The following is a 15,655-nucleotide window of genomic DNA, read 5'->3' on the forward strand; positions in this document are numbered from 1 at the left end:
TCCATGGAGTGATGTGTAATCTCGGAAATCTCTCCAAATAAAACCTATACGATGGTTTCCACGAAAAACCTCTTTTCTATCTTCCATTTATAAACTCAATAACTGTTAAGCAATGTTAGACTAAATGATTGTTTCTATTTCTGTAACGTTTTATAAACAAATATAACAGTGCAACCAACATTTATAAGTTAAAAATTTCGATCAAGTAAACATTTGCGTTTTAACTACATATTTTTGAATTCTGTCACACAATAGCGTAATCATTTGAAGCGTAATCAATATTAATATGTATGATTTCATTACTTTTAAAATTCATTTGACTGGAATAGAAAGATGTTTATGAAGTTTTGCCGGAACCGTTAGTGGATGTTAATGGATCCCGTATTGGTTAATTATTGGTTATAATTCACAGCCATTAATGAATAGATATAATCTATAAGAAGCTATTAATCATATATCCTTTGGTAAATTTGTAAAACATTTGAAATGTAAAATGAAATAAATCTGTATTCGCAAACTTAATGTTGAGTAGTATGTTTGTGTAAATTTATTCAATCAATGAAAATAGTTTGTTCGATTTTTTCAAAAGATATTTAAAAAATTTGACTTTCAATTGTTGTGTCGTGCAACTTTCCCCCGAATGTGCTTTACAGTGTGCTCTACCGACCGAATCAGACTTAAGGTGGTACCTAACACTACAGGGAGATAACTCTGTAAAATGAGCCAAACGTTTTAATAACGTTGTGTAGTAAAGGGAATGTTAAGCTTCTTAATGATCAAAATTGGTGTTTGTCAATCTGCTATATAACCAGTGTAATTTTTCTGATAAAATGGTTGGTTCAAAATTTTTGAAATCTATATATTTTGGTCAAAGGGTGAAAGTAAATACTTTGTCAAAATTTGATGAAAATTAAACGAGCCAAATTAATTTTAGTGAAAGTGTTGGGTACCACCTTAAGTTAAGCTTTATTGTTTAAGACTGGTACTATCAAACAAAAACAAAAAGAACACACAATTAAACCAGTCAAGAATATGAAGTAATGGACTAATATTCAAAAGTTATATTTAAATTTTAGATGCAAATGTATAAAATTCAATTCTTGAAATACCTGCCTTTCAATGGAAAAATACGTGTCTGTTTCGAACAACTAAAGCAAGTCATCCCATCCTGGTGACTTTTTGATTCATAGCAGATATTCATGATATTGATCTAACTTTAACGTTTGCATCGCCGTAATTTAGATGCATTTAAACCTTAGTTTATCGGATTGATCAGATGAAGGATCTAAAATACCAAATCCAAAAGTTCATGTTTCTTAACGAACAGATCATTCATTAAACAAATATGTAAATTCATGGACGTTGCAACTTCTTAAATAATAGACTTCAACATCAAACACACTGTATATTTAAAGTAAAGTCTGAGCGCTGATAGTAAGAAAACCATGTTTAATGACACTGTATCACTGATATTTTTCTTTATAAGGTTTCCACATGATTAATCTTAATAGAATAATTCATACCTTAAGATAGGTTCCTTATTTAAGTTGTTAACTAAATTAATACATGTTTTCGGATACGTCAAGTCTTGTTGATTAGTGTAATATTTTGTAGTTTTTGGGGTTCACATTATTCTTTTGGTGAAATGTTGCAATAAGCAATAAGCAATTTGTCTGTAGTCTCACAATGCTTCAGTTTGTAGTAAACATGTATAAAAGAGGGACAAAAGATACCAAAGGGACGGTGAAACTCATAAATCGAAAACAAACTGACAACGCCATGGCTAAAAATGAAAAAAGGCAAATAGACAAACAATAGTACACATGACACAACAAGTAAACTAAAGAATAAACATCACGAACCCACCAAAAACTAGAAGTGATCTCAGGATCTCCAGAAGGGTATAACTCTCTTTACAAAATACAATACAATGTCGACTATTGTAAATGTGAATGAAACGGTATCGAAACGATAAGAAGCATTTTAGTTACTAATCGTCTCCTACATCGTACGAGTAGCATTACATTGTCCTTAGTCTACACTATGTGTGAGTTTCATATAACAGAGACGTCCAAATATACGACACCACCGTTATGTTCTTAAATTTGAAATTGAATGAACCATCATATAGAAAAACCCAATTCATTTTTTAATCATTTAATTAGGTTCGGTTGCCTTGAAACTATTGTTATAACTTTTTCTTTCTTGTTATTTTAGTCCTAGGGACCTTATTTGACTTAAGAATATTTGCGTAGCACACATGCACGTAAAACAATAAATGATGAGTTACCAAAGCACCTGGTTTGCACGGCTTTCACAGGCGTTTGATATTCTGACTAACTCTACTGTGTACCTAGACCCTAGAATGGTCCAATTTGAATGGAGATCGGTATCAAATAATATCATACTTAAAATAAACTTACAAGCTATTTGTCATCTGCTCGAAATTTTTAAATGACGAATGGACGTTGATTAAATCTATTTTCTCAATAATTTGAATTATCATTGTCTTTTTTCTTTGAACAGTAGCAAAACTTTATGTTTATATGTGATCACCTGCAAGTTGATATCAATGCATGCTGTTAATTTATTCGTGAATAATATTTAGCAAAAACGATATTTAGATATAATCAGCTTTATATGTCTTTTTAAATTTGTCTTAACTTTTTTGATGCACATACGGGTGCATTGCATCTATTCATTTAAATATATACAATTTTGTATATACTTATGATTCTATAAAATTGCATTTTAACTGTTTATAACATCATTATTCTTATATGATGTGTTTAATAGTGAGTATGCTTATATGATTGGTCGAGAGCTAGGGCTTCCACGAGTGATTGTTGAAGTTGTTTATTTCTTTGATAGACGAGGTTGACGTAACTAATTTTTGTTACCAATGTAAACAAGATAGCGACGATAATAACTCAACTGGGTCGACGTTAAAAAAAAATTTTCATTACGCGTTTATCGTTGAATTAAAACACAACACATTCATATGAAAGATAATAAGATATTTTTTAGTTCATTTTTTTTTATCAGAAAGCAAATTTCATGTAGTACAAGTTTTAGCTTTAACAAAAAAGACCATTTTATTGCGCCAGCTAAATTCATTGACACAAAAATACAACTTGCGTGAGAACAATTAGTCAAATATTATTCCTTCTTTCCAACTTTTAAGAATAAAAATGATTTAACGCATTTTAAAGGCATTCATTGGTTCATAAACTGTACCAAGTCACTCACAAACATATCACTAAAGTCCGGAAGACTTTTTGTTTGTATATGAGTAAGTTGGATCAGTTTAAACATCAATAAATTATTAAATTCGATGTTCAAGATATTGCAGTTCCTTCTCAGACTTTGTAAAACGTCATCAGTGTCTGAGTAGAAAGTTGATGAACCAGGGTTATGTCAAAGAACGTCTCGTCCTTTTTTTTAAAAAGTTCATCGGAAGGTACCAAGACATTGTTGATAAATATTCCGTATCAACTTCACAAATAATACACGATGGTCTTGATGTATAGATTCTGCGTACTAATGTTGTTTATCATCTTAACAACGTGTTTTATAGTTCTTTCATTTGTCTTTGTTCTATTATTAATATTACTTTTACTGTTGAATGGTTTTATGTGATATCCGTTTGACGTGGCTCGGTACTTAAACATCTCGTCAATGTGTTTGTATTGTCTTTCATTTTTTGGTGGTGTGTTTTGTATATGCGACTTTTTGTATTTCTTTGGTTCTTGTAACAGTCAATTTGAGAAGTATCCAGTTTTTATAATAAGAACAATTTTCAAATGAAATAAGAATATAATATTTGATTGTTTGAAAGATTTCTTGTTTAAAACTAAAACCAAAAAGTTTACAGCAGATAATCTATTGATGTACTCTACAAATACAATATTTCAAATGAAATAAATAAACATAAGTACAAGAATGAGTATAAAAACATCTGCTATAAGAATTGATAAAACTATAATAACATACAAATAATTGGATACACCATCTACCAGTTCAACATATTCTGAGACATAAATCAGATATTATTTGGGGAATAAAGAGAATAAAAGACCAAATAATATCTGATTGTTTTTTTTAGAAAAAAATATTAAAAATGTAACAATAAGTTACCCTCATCATTAGTTAAAAGCGGTACGTCTTTTGTTTCTAAGTACCTGGTAATTGGAAAATCTCTAGGCAACTTTACGTTAGAACGATAGCAATTAACGAATTTAGCAACCGTCAATTATTATTTTTTTAGTGCATTTCAAATAAGTCATATCTTTAATTACCAGGAAAAAGAATCGATTGTTATATTCGTACATCATTCTATAATTTGAACATAAATTGAAATGACTACAAAAAATGTATGAGTGGTTATTTGTTGTCATGCTTGCACCACCTCCTGATTCTTGGCACTTGAGCAGTTATAAAGAATTGACCCGTTAATTTTTACTTCTCATAATCAGTGAGTATCATGTACACTAACCACACCATATATGCACATTTACATTCCTTATAAATTTGTTATTGGGCCTTTAAATTTTAATCTGCTAAGATCAAACGGTGTATTACTTTTAAGTACTAAAAGGGTAACAAATTATCCAGGTGAACAGTTTACATCAAAACCACTGGTTAATATTAACATTTTAAAGTTTAGGTTTTACGTCAACAAGCTTTCGGAATGCTTAGATTCACTATTTTTCATAAGACATTTATTGGCTATATATGACAAATGCATGGCTTGAACAGAGATTTTATCTGACGTAAATTTTATATTAGGTATGTGATCACTATTCAAATTCATAAGGCAAGCAGTGAATTAATAAATGTACATAGTATTCTTCTCCGTTTATTTTACAATGTTTTAAGATTTATCCCAACTATGTTTCTAATAAAAAATAAATGCGACTCCATGTGTTATGTTTATCTAACCAAAAAATGTTCTTCTTACATCGACACATGGAATTCTTTCCGAGCCATACATATTATTGATAAAGAAAGTCGCTACAGCCTTCACCATCTTCATTATTGGATTTTTCATTGTTGTCATTATCAGTATTTTCATCATCACTACTTTCACTTTCAGTTGTTGCCTCGTCGCTATCGAACAAATTGTCTATATCTTCTTCCTCGAAATCCAGTTCACCAAACTGTTTCTCTAAGCGAGATTTTTGTATTTTACCGTGTGTAAAAGTTGGAACATATACTGATGCGTCGCATTTGGCTTCGATCTCTTCGGATTCCATAGTTGTCTGGTATTTCAAAAGAGCTTGAGCAACTTCTGCATATTGCGAACGACCACCTTTCTTCGGTAAGTTATCTATTTTGTCTGCTATGTCAGACGGATCCACTACAGCAATAACTTCATTCACCGTTGTGGCGTTTTGACTTTTCTTTTCCTCACACTCACGTATTTTTTTCTCTTTGATTTTATTTATTTCAGTAACCATTTTAGATGCCTGCGAATGTATTCCATCTATGGCTTTTTGGAACCGCCTCTCTGTTTCATCTAATATCTTTGCCTTGATTTTAAAGCAGTCAAACTTTTCACAGGATTCTTTCAGATCTTCGAGATCTACTTCTTTGATAAATTTCTTGATTGATTTAATATCATGACCCTCGTGATCTTCGGTATCCACACAATCATCGCAAATCAACTCTGTGCAATGCCCACATACAAATGTACACTCCTCATCGGAATGTATTGAGCAACATATTTTAGAATTTCCAATTGATGCGTTAGGTAAAACAGCTGCCATTGCCTCTGCAAAAGTAATACAATTACGTCAATTGAATGTATAGCTAGAATTGAAATGTTATTATGAACTTTCACCAACAAGTTTCTAAATCTAAAACTAGAATAATCTATTGCAATAAACAATTTATACCAACATTATAGTTCTTGCAATAGATTACAGGACACAATATGTATACTTGGAAAGATACTTGTAAATCCTGTCATTATTGCTTATGATATTCTCGTAGTCTTGTCTTTAAATTTTGTAAATGTGCTGTATCTATATGCTTTTTGGTGTTACTTTGATACCTATAGCGTGGCCCTGTACTTATACACCCCGTTATTGTACTATTGTAAAACTTGTTTGTTGCTTGTCTTATTTTTGCTATGTGTTTAATTGTCTATATTTTGTTAGTGATTAAGATTATAATAAAATGTTGACTGCTGGATTTTTGACATATTGCGTGTTTGTGTTGTTCACGCATCGTTGTCAATATAATGGAGTTTGATGCGACTGTCATACAAGTGATAGGTTAAGCTAGCTATAAAACCAGATTTAATCCTCCATGTTCTACAAAAGAAATGCATGTACCAAGTCAGATATATGACGGTTGTTATCCATTCATAAGTTGTGGTTGAGCTTTATATTTCGCCATTTGATTATGGACTTTCCGTTTTTGAAATTTTGTCATATTTCAGTATTTTTGTGATTTTACTTTTTGCTATATGTATATTCTACGCAAACTCTAATGCTAAGAATGTTTAAGTTATGTTGTACTTATATGTTTGTATTGTGTTAATTCGTGTTTAATCTCTTAAACGTATTATAGTTACATTTCAAAGCGTATGAGACGACTGGTTTTAGATGACAGTTTCGCGAATTTTTGTTTAATTTCAAATGCACAAGAACGTTTCATACCACATTCAAAAAATGTTTAGCCTAAGGTATAATAATAAGATTAGATCTTTAACAATGATTATAAAAGTTTATCAATTTGGTGCATCGAAAATATTTTTCTAAATGTATCTTCCATGGGGAAGCCTACCAGTAAAGATATGAAAAACATTTACATGCAAGTACTTTAAAGCTTGATGATATTATTGACTTAAAGGAACATACAAATACTATTGATAAAGGTGCAGTCAACCAACAGCTTTATCATGCCAAAGTTAGAACTAAAAATATCAGTTTATTAATGTGTTGTTTCTCAATATAAGAAAGGACGATGTTGTTATGATATTGTAATTATTATGTTTATTTATGTTGGCCTAATTTGTGTTGTATGGCCTGATAGTTGTTTACCAAATAATCTTATAATTGTGCAGTTTAGGAATCACTGGAACAATCACAGAATGATTGGAACTTTCTAGAATGATCCTTATAAAAGATGCGTAATTTAAACTTCTACGTTATTCCAGAAACTTCCATTGTAACTTTCCAGGATTTTCCACAATGTTCCATTATAGAGTGTTCTAGAATTTTCCATGACAACACTATATATACAGACACTAAAGTTAAACTCTCATAATTAAACTTGGACATAGACATTGATAGACATTAGTATTCACAGCATTTGGATTGACACTTTTATTCTACAAACAACATCATACTGGATTGTGACATTAGTAGTGAACGTAATATTCAAATTGGATTCCGAAAGATTTCCGGATACAGATAAAGATAACAGATTGGACTCATATTTTGACAGTTAAGTTAACAGTAATATTTGTGTAATACCTTTTGTAAACTTTTGTATATTAAATATTGTTAAATTTTACTATTGATTTGTGTCTTTTGTTGGCTACAATTTAAAGGCGATTTCTGGCCGTAACAGAAATTGGGGGCTCGTCCTGGGATCTTAAAATATTTTATTCAAAATTTGTTTAGTATTTTTATTATAACTAGCCAACAAAATTCTACAAAATGGCATTTGATGCTGGTAAATTTTTGAAAACGCCAGACCTGGAGAGTTTTGATAATTTAAAGAAAGAGGAATTAGTGTTGCTTGCTAAAGAACTGAAATTAGTTTTTAAAGTATCTATGAGAAAACAAATTATAAAAAATTTGGTTATAGACAAATTAGTTGACGCGGAAATTTTAGGTGAAGAGGCTCTTGAACTTAAGGTCGAAAATATTGACGCCTTTAAATTAAAACAGCTTGAATTAGAACATGAACTCAAACTAAAAGAATTGGAAATGAACGAGATGGAGAAAAGAAAAGAAGATGAATTTAAATTAAAACAAGCAGAACTGGAAATGAAGGAAAGGTTGGAAATAGAGAGAAAAGAAAAAGAAGATGAATTTAAATTAAAAGAACTGGAAATGAAGGAGAGGGAGAAAATAAAAGAAGATGAATTAAAATTAAAAGAACTTGAAATGAGAGAAAGGCTAGAGATGGAAAAACTGAAAATTGAAATGGTCAAAGAAGAAAGCAACACTAAAGTCCAGTCGAAATCAGATTATTTTGATGCAGCAAAAAATATACGTTTGGTTCCGAAATTTTGTGAAAAAACAGTTGATAAATATTTTCCACAGTTTGAGAAAATTGCTAATAATTTGAAATGGCCAATGCCGTATTGGACTACGATGCTGCAAAGTGTTTTTGAGGGTAAGGCAGCTGAAATATACTCCGCACTTCCATCAGAAAAAAGTTCTGATTATGACACTGTGAAACAGGAAATTTTGAAAGCCTATGAGCTAGTACCAGAAGCATATAGACAGAAATTTAGATCTTATAAAAAGTTTGATTCGCAAACCTATGTGGAATTTGCTCGGGAAAAAGAAGATCTATTTGATAAATGGCTTACTTCAAAGAAAACAAAAAACAATTTTGATCAACTAAGACAATTGATGTTATTAGAAGAGTTTAAACAATGTGTTCATTCAGAATTAAAAACACATTTAGACGACAAAACTGTTGAGTCAATACATGATGCGGCTGTAATTTCAGATAATTATACTCTTTCACATAAAAGAAGTTTCAAGAGTCAAAATGTTAATACTTCCAGTGGAAATTACAAAAATCAAAGCACTGAGCGTACTGATAGTAAGCCTGTTCCACAGAATAAGAGTCAGTCCAGTTATAATATGTCTAGTCCAAAATTTGATACTTTTGAGAAGAAGTCACTGACTTGTGCTTATTGTAAGAAGATTGGTCACCTGATGGCTGATTGTTTTAGACTCCAGAAGAAGAATGAACGAGATAATAAGCCGAAGACCAGTGCTTGTACGACACCTTATATTACCAGTACATTGGAATGTCCTGCGAGTCAGGCTTTTAAGTCCAGTTTTTGTGATTATATGGAGGAATATAAACCCTTTATGTCTGATGGGTTTGTTTCTATTGTTGATGATACCACTCTTCAGCCTATTAAGATTTTACGGGACACTGGAGCTTCTCAGTCTTTATTGTTAGAAGGTGTGTTGCCTTTGTCCGAGAAGACTTCTGTTGGTGCCTCCGTTTTGTTACAAGGTGTAGAGTTAGGTTGTATAGATGTTCCTCTCCATCGTATTTATCTGAAGTCAGATTTGATAACTGGACCAGTTATTGTAGGTGTTCGTCCTAATCTCCCTGTAGAGGGTGTTACCTTATTGCTAGGAAATGATCTAGCTAGGAACAAAGTGGTTGCTGAACCAATTGTTACCAGTGAACCGGTGGTGGATGTTAAATCACCTGAAGATGATGCTGAATTGTATCCAGCTTGTGTTGTTACTAGGGCGATGGCTAGAAAACAACAAGATGAGAATTTGCAAGAAGACCAGTTTGATTACATGGACCTTTCTGACACTTTTATAGCTGATATTGAAGATCCTGGTAACTCAGAAAAGGCTATTATAAAACCACCTAGTGTTAACAAAAATGTTATTATGCCATGGCCAGATGTAAACAGCCATTCATTAGACCGAAATAATTTACTCGAAGAACAACATAAAGACCCTGAGGTTCTTCAGCTCAACCAGCGGGCTCAACCACAGGAGGAAGCAGACAAAGTGGCCGAATGCTTTTACCATCAGGACGGCATTTTAATGAGGAAGTGGAGGCCTCCTGATGCTACCCCAGAGGAGGAATGGAGAGTGGTGTACCAAGTGGTGGTGCCTAAAGTTTATAGGCAAGAAATTATTGGTCTTGCCCATGACACCCCCTTGGCTGGACACTTAGGTATAAGGAAGACTTGCCTTAAGATCTTGCAGCATTTCTACTGGCCCAGACTTCGAAATGATGTCGCAGAATACTGCAAATCATGCCATATATGCCAGGTTGTTGGTAAACCTAACCAGAAAATACCACCAGCACCACTTCTGCCTATTCCAGCCTTTGACGAACCTTTCAGCAGAGTTCTAATTGACTGTGTTGGACCTTTACCAAAGACCAAGACTGGAAATGCATATTTATTGACAATCATGTGTACATCTACCCGCTTTCCTGAAGCTATTCCGCTCAGAAATATCAAGACACCTACTATCGTCAAAGCTTTGATAAAATTTTTCACATTAGTAGGACTTCCTAAGTCTATACAGTCCGACCAGGGATCAAATTTCATGTCAGGTTTATTTCAGCAAGTCGTATACCAGTTAGGGATTGCTCAGTACAGATCAAGTGCTTATCATCCAGAATCTCAAGGTGTCTTAGAACGTTTTCATCAAACATTGAAGAACATGATTAGAACTTTTTGTCTTCAATTTGACAGAGACTGGGATGATGGAGTTCACTTTCTACTTTTTGCAGTCCGAGAGGCTGTTCAAGAATCCCTTGGATTTAGTCCCTTTGAGTTGGTATTTGGCCATACTGTAAGGGGACCGTTAAAATTGATTAAGGAAAAGTGGCTTACTGAACATACTGACTTGAATCTTTTAGACTATGTATCTAGATTTAAAGAAAAATTGTATACTGCTTGTCAAATTGCTCAGAAAAACTTAAAAAATGTACAGAACAAGATGAAAATTTGGTATGATAAAGATGCCAGGGATAGAGTTTTTGAGCCTGGTGATAAGGTACTTGTATTTTTGCCAGTCCCTGGACATCCTTTACAGGCTAAATATTGTGGTCCTTATACAATAGAGAGTAAAATTAATGATTTGAATTATATTGTAAAAACTCCAGGTCGGCGCAAACAAAATAGAGTGTGTCATATTAATATGTTAAAACCATATTTTGAGCGTACTAATGTACTATGTGATAGTAAACCAGTTGCCACTTTAGGCATGGTTAAATTTGAGAACAATCATGACAAACCAGATGTAATTGAACCAATTTTTAGTTGTAAAACTATGGAAGAGACAGTTAGATTGAAAAATTCAGAAATTTTGTCAAATTTAGATTCAAAACTTGCACATCTGTCTTTTGATCGTAGAGAAGAAATAAAAACTTTGGTATTTTCTTTTAAAAATCTTTTTCCAGATGTGCCAAACAAAACCACTGCTGTTTGTCATGATGTTGATGTAGGAGATGCTTCTCCAATTAAGCAACATCCTTATCGGCTCAATCCACTCAAACTTGAAGTTATGAGAAAAGAAATTAAATATATGCTTGACAATGATATTATTGAGCCGAGTAACAGTGAATGGAGCTCTCCTTGTCTCCTTGTGCCAAAACCAGATAAAACTTTTCGTTTCGTGACTGATTTCAGAAAAGTAAATTCAGTCTCAAAATCTGATTCCTATCCGATTCCAAGGATAGACGATTGTATTGACAATATTGGACAAGCAAAATTTGTGAGCAAATTTGATTTATTGAAAGGTTATTGGCAAGTTCCATTGACACAGAGAGCTCGTGAAATATCAGCTTTTGTTACACCAGATGGCTTATTTCAATATACTGTAATGCCATTTGGCATGAAAAGTGCTCCAGCTACATTTCAAAGAATGATCAATAATGTTATAAAAGATTTAGACTGTTGTTATGCTTATATTGATGATCTTATTGTATGTAGTGATAGCTGGGAACAGCATTTAAAACATTTGTATGATACTTTTGATAGATTGTCAAAATCAAATTTGACTGTTAATCTTGGTAAAAGTGAATTTTGTCAGGCCACTGTTGATTATTTAGGGCATACAGTTGGCCACGGTCAAGTAAAACCTATTATGGCTAAAGTGGAAGCTATTTCCAAATTTCCACCTCCTACAAATAGAAAACAACTTATGAGATATTTAGGCATGATAGGATTTTACAGGAAATTCTGTTCAAATGGCCTGATAGTTGTTTACCAAATAATCTTATAATTGTGCAGTTTAGGAATCACTGGAACAATCACAGAATGATTGGAACTTTCTAGAATGATCCTTATAAAAGATGCGTAATTTAAACTTCTACGTTATTCCAGAAACTTCCATTGTAACTTTCCAGGATTTTCCACAATGTTCCATTATAGAGTGTTCTAGAATTTTCCATGACAACACTATATATACAGACACTAAAGTTAAACTCTCATAATTAAACTTGGACATAGACATTGATAGACATTAGTATTCACAGCATTTGGATTGACACTTTTATTCTACAAACAACATCATACTGGATTGTGACATTAGTAGTGAACGTAATATTCAAATTGGATTCCGAAAGATTTCCGGATACAGATAAAGATAACAGATTGGACTCATATTTTGACAGTTAAGTTAACAGTTATATTTGTGTAATACCTTTTGTAAACTTTTGTATATTAAATATTGTTAAATTTTACTATTGATTTGTGTCTTTTGTTGGCTACAATTTAAAGGCGATTTCTGGCCGTAACAATGTGTTAACGTTATGATCGCCAATGAGACAACTCTCAACAAGAGACAAAATGACACAAAAATTGCAAATCCAATACCGCAAAGTCAGATATAAAAGGCCCCGAAATGACAAGTGTAAACCAATTAAAACATACGAACGAACTATAAACAATCAGTAGAAAAATGCTTAACTTAGGCGATGGATACAAATAAAAATACATCTCCCGGCCACTGAAGTCATTTTGTGTATTCACCTTACCCATAAGTTTTATCTGCCTGACAATGTGTCCCTACAATTTATTTCGCGATCATTGGTTACTTTTTTCTTAGGAAAACACAAATAAACAATGAACTACGTGTTTAAATATATATTTGTATTGCATGGTAAATGAACAATTTATCAAATAATTTAATCATTGGAGTCCTTATTGTAAATACAAAACTATGCGTGAAATTCAAACAATAAAGGCTCTCTTTAATATAGGACATGCCTTAAAATAAACATCTTTATGATATAACATGTGTAGTCTGATCAGCTATAAAAATATAATATTTATTGAATAGACAACCTAGGTTATGATACTCGAAATGATTTTTTATGACCACTTTTGTTTTATGCTAGAGGCATAACGTTAAAAAACCAAACAAAGTCCAAGGAAGACTAAAAACGGAAAGTCAATCAAATGGTAAAATAAAAAAATGAAACACATAAAACGAATGGATAAAAATTGTCATATTCCAGACTTGGTGCAGTCATTTTCAGAAATTGAAAATGGTGGATATAACACGGTTTTTGCTCGCTAAACCTCTCACTCGTATGACAACCGCATAACGTATGACGTGTTGAATTTATTGAAAATAACATGTTTTGTATATATTTTTTAACAAAAGCATGTTTCTCTTTGTCTTGGTTTTTATAATATTTTCTAGAATCAGAGTGGACTAGTTTCGCTTCTAACATAAAGAAAGATATATTTATGAAATTGAATACATTCATTATTTTTCTCCCTATGCCATATTGAAAAAACATCGAACTTTTACATACAAGCCACACAACTAAAAAAAATCCTCTGTTTAAAAAAAGGGAAACGATTCACACGTTTGTATATATATAGAGTAGTATTAAAGTGGTTAAAGGCCTTATTTTGGTGGTACCTTTTTTCTCATTGTGATTTCGATGGAGAGCTGTTAAACTTCAGTCATACCACAGCTTCTTATTTCTAATTACAAGAAAGTTTCGTATTATGATTTATCTTCAGTACATGCACAGACACATACTTTTATGGTTATGATACTCGAAATGATTTTTTATGACCACTTTTGTTTTATGCTAGAGGCATAACGTTAAAAAACCAAACAAAGTCCAAGGAAGACTAAAAACGGAAAGTCAATCAAATGGTAAAATAAAAAAATGAATGTTTTATTTTAGTTTTAAATATGCATGTCTATGTGATAAGAGTTGCATGGTAGAGAAGTATGCATCGCATGCTTACATAGGTACAAAGGAAAACATATAAAGCAACGTATAAGAAAACAAAGAAATTGATATAGCTTGGTACGAATAACATGTACGTGAGATACTAAGTGTACAGTTAAACCTGGGTTTAAAATAATATATTGTGTATAATCTGTATTTTAATATTTATGCACATGAAAAAAGCCTTTCTGCTTGAAATAAATTCAACTTTTGGTATTGAAATCGTATATTATAATTCCAGTACTCGTACTATAATATATAAAGTCAGGACTGACATTGTCTAAATTTAGAAAAACAACAGGTAATTCTTTGAAAATTGTTCATTCTGAAAATACACTATCATAAACATAAATTGATCACTGAAGTTAACATTGTAAATAGTAAAGCGACGTGATTTAATGATAAAAGACAAATATTTCGACTGTTGTCTAGTGTCATTTATAAAATTTCAGAACATAAACTTTAAATGAACCTTATAACCACGTTGCACGAACATGATTATAAACTACATGTATTTGTATTAAATACAGTTTATTTAGTCTTAGATGCATGATTTTTTTATTAGTTGTTAGTGGCTTTGAACTAGCTGTCGGATAACTACGAGTACTCTCAGATCTGTTCATTGCGTCTTTTTGTGTCGGGATGTATAAGTACCCGGCCACGTCTACTTATATTTTTGTCCATCTGATGAGTTGAGCCTTTTTCAACTGATTTTTATAGTTCGTTCTTATGTTGTACTGTTATACCACTGTCCCAGGTTAGGGGAGAGTTGGGATCCCGCTAACATGTTTAACCCCGCCACATTATTTATGTATGTGCCTGTCCCAAGTCAGGAGCCTGTAATTCAGTGGTTGTCGTTTGTTTATGTGTTACATATTTGTTTTTCGGTCATTTTCTTTACATAAATGAGGTTAGTTTTCTCGTTTGAATTGTTTTACATTGTCTTATCGGGGCCTATTATAGCTGACTATGCGGTATGGTCTTTGCTCATTGTTGAACTCCGTACGTTGACCTATAGTTGTTAATGTCTGTGTCATTTTGATCTTTTGTGGATAGTTGTCTCATTGGCAATCATACCACATCTTCTTTTGTATATTACTTCATTAATGTATACTAGACGTGAACTATTGACAACTCCAGTTATATTAAAAAAAAAAAACAAACACAACTGCAACGTGATCTTCAAAATTACACAACCAAACAGATTCGTATTATGTGTCCAGTTCTATTTCATGTTTGATTAATTGTCAACCATTTACAAATGATCATAATTTTCTGTTTCAGTGAAATTCAGCTGATTCAGAGATGTAAAAAAAACAACCTTAGAAAGAATATGTAAAAGGGCAATGAACATGAACAAATTTGGTCGAGTATGAAGGGAATTTCAATCATTGGTTGTGACATCTCTTTCTGTCTTATATTATTACTAGAACACACCCGCGAAATCGCGGGTATTCAGAGCGTGGTTGAAAGTATGTAAAGTGTTGTAGGAAGAATTTTGTAAAATATTTAATGACTTGAGAATTTTAGGAAAAGTATCAAAAGTCATAGGTACTTGGGGACAGGAAAAAGTTTTTTGTATCCCTCCTCCTATTTCCAAAATTCCCAATTTTTGGTTTTCTATTTATTTCATTATGAACATACATTTAGTATATTATGAACATCCAAGGCAGGAGCCTGTAATTCTGTGGTTGTCGTTTGTTTATGTGTTATA

At 32.2% G+C, this 15,655-nt stretch overlaps 1 long non-coding RNA gene across 1 annotated transcript in view; it reads right to left on the reverse strand.

Moving 5' to 3' along the window:
- Positions 1–4,845: 4,845 nt before the first annotated feature.
- LOC143083712 (uncharacterized) overlaps positions 4,846–15,655 on the reverse strand; it is a 16,033-nt gene continuing 5,223 nt past the window's right edge. The window contains exon 2 of the long non-coding RNA XR_012980849.1: positions 4,846–5,773. This is a non-coding gene — a long non-coding RNA (uncharacterized LOC143083712). The remainder of the gene's footprint in view (positions 5,774–15,655) is intronic.

This window comes from Mytilus galloprovincialis, chromosome 7 (genome assembly GCF_965363235.1).
Source record: "Mytilus galloprovincialis chromosome 7, xbMytGall1.hap1.1, whole genome shotgun sequence".
Lineage (NCBI taxonomy): Eukaryota > Metazoa > Mollusca > Bivalvia > Mytilida > Mytilidae > Mytilus > Mytilus galloprovincialis.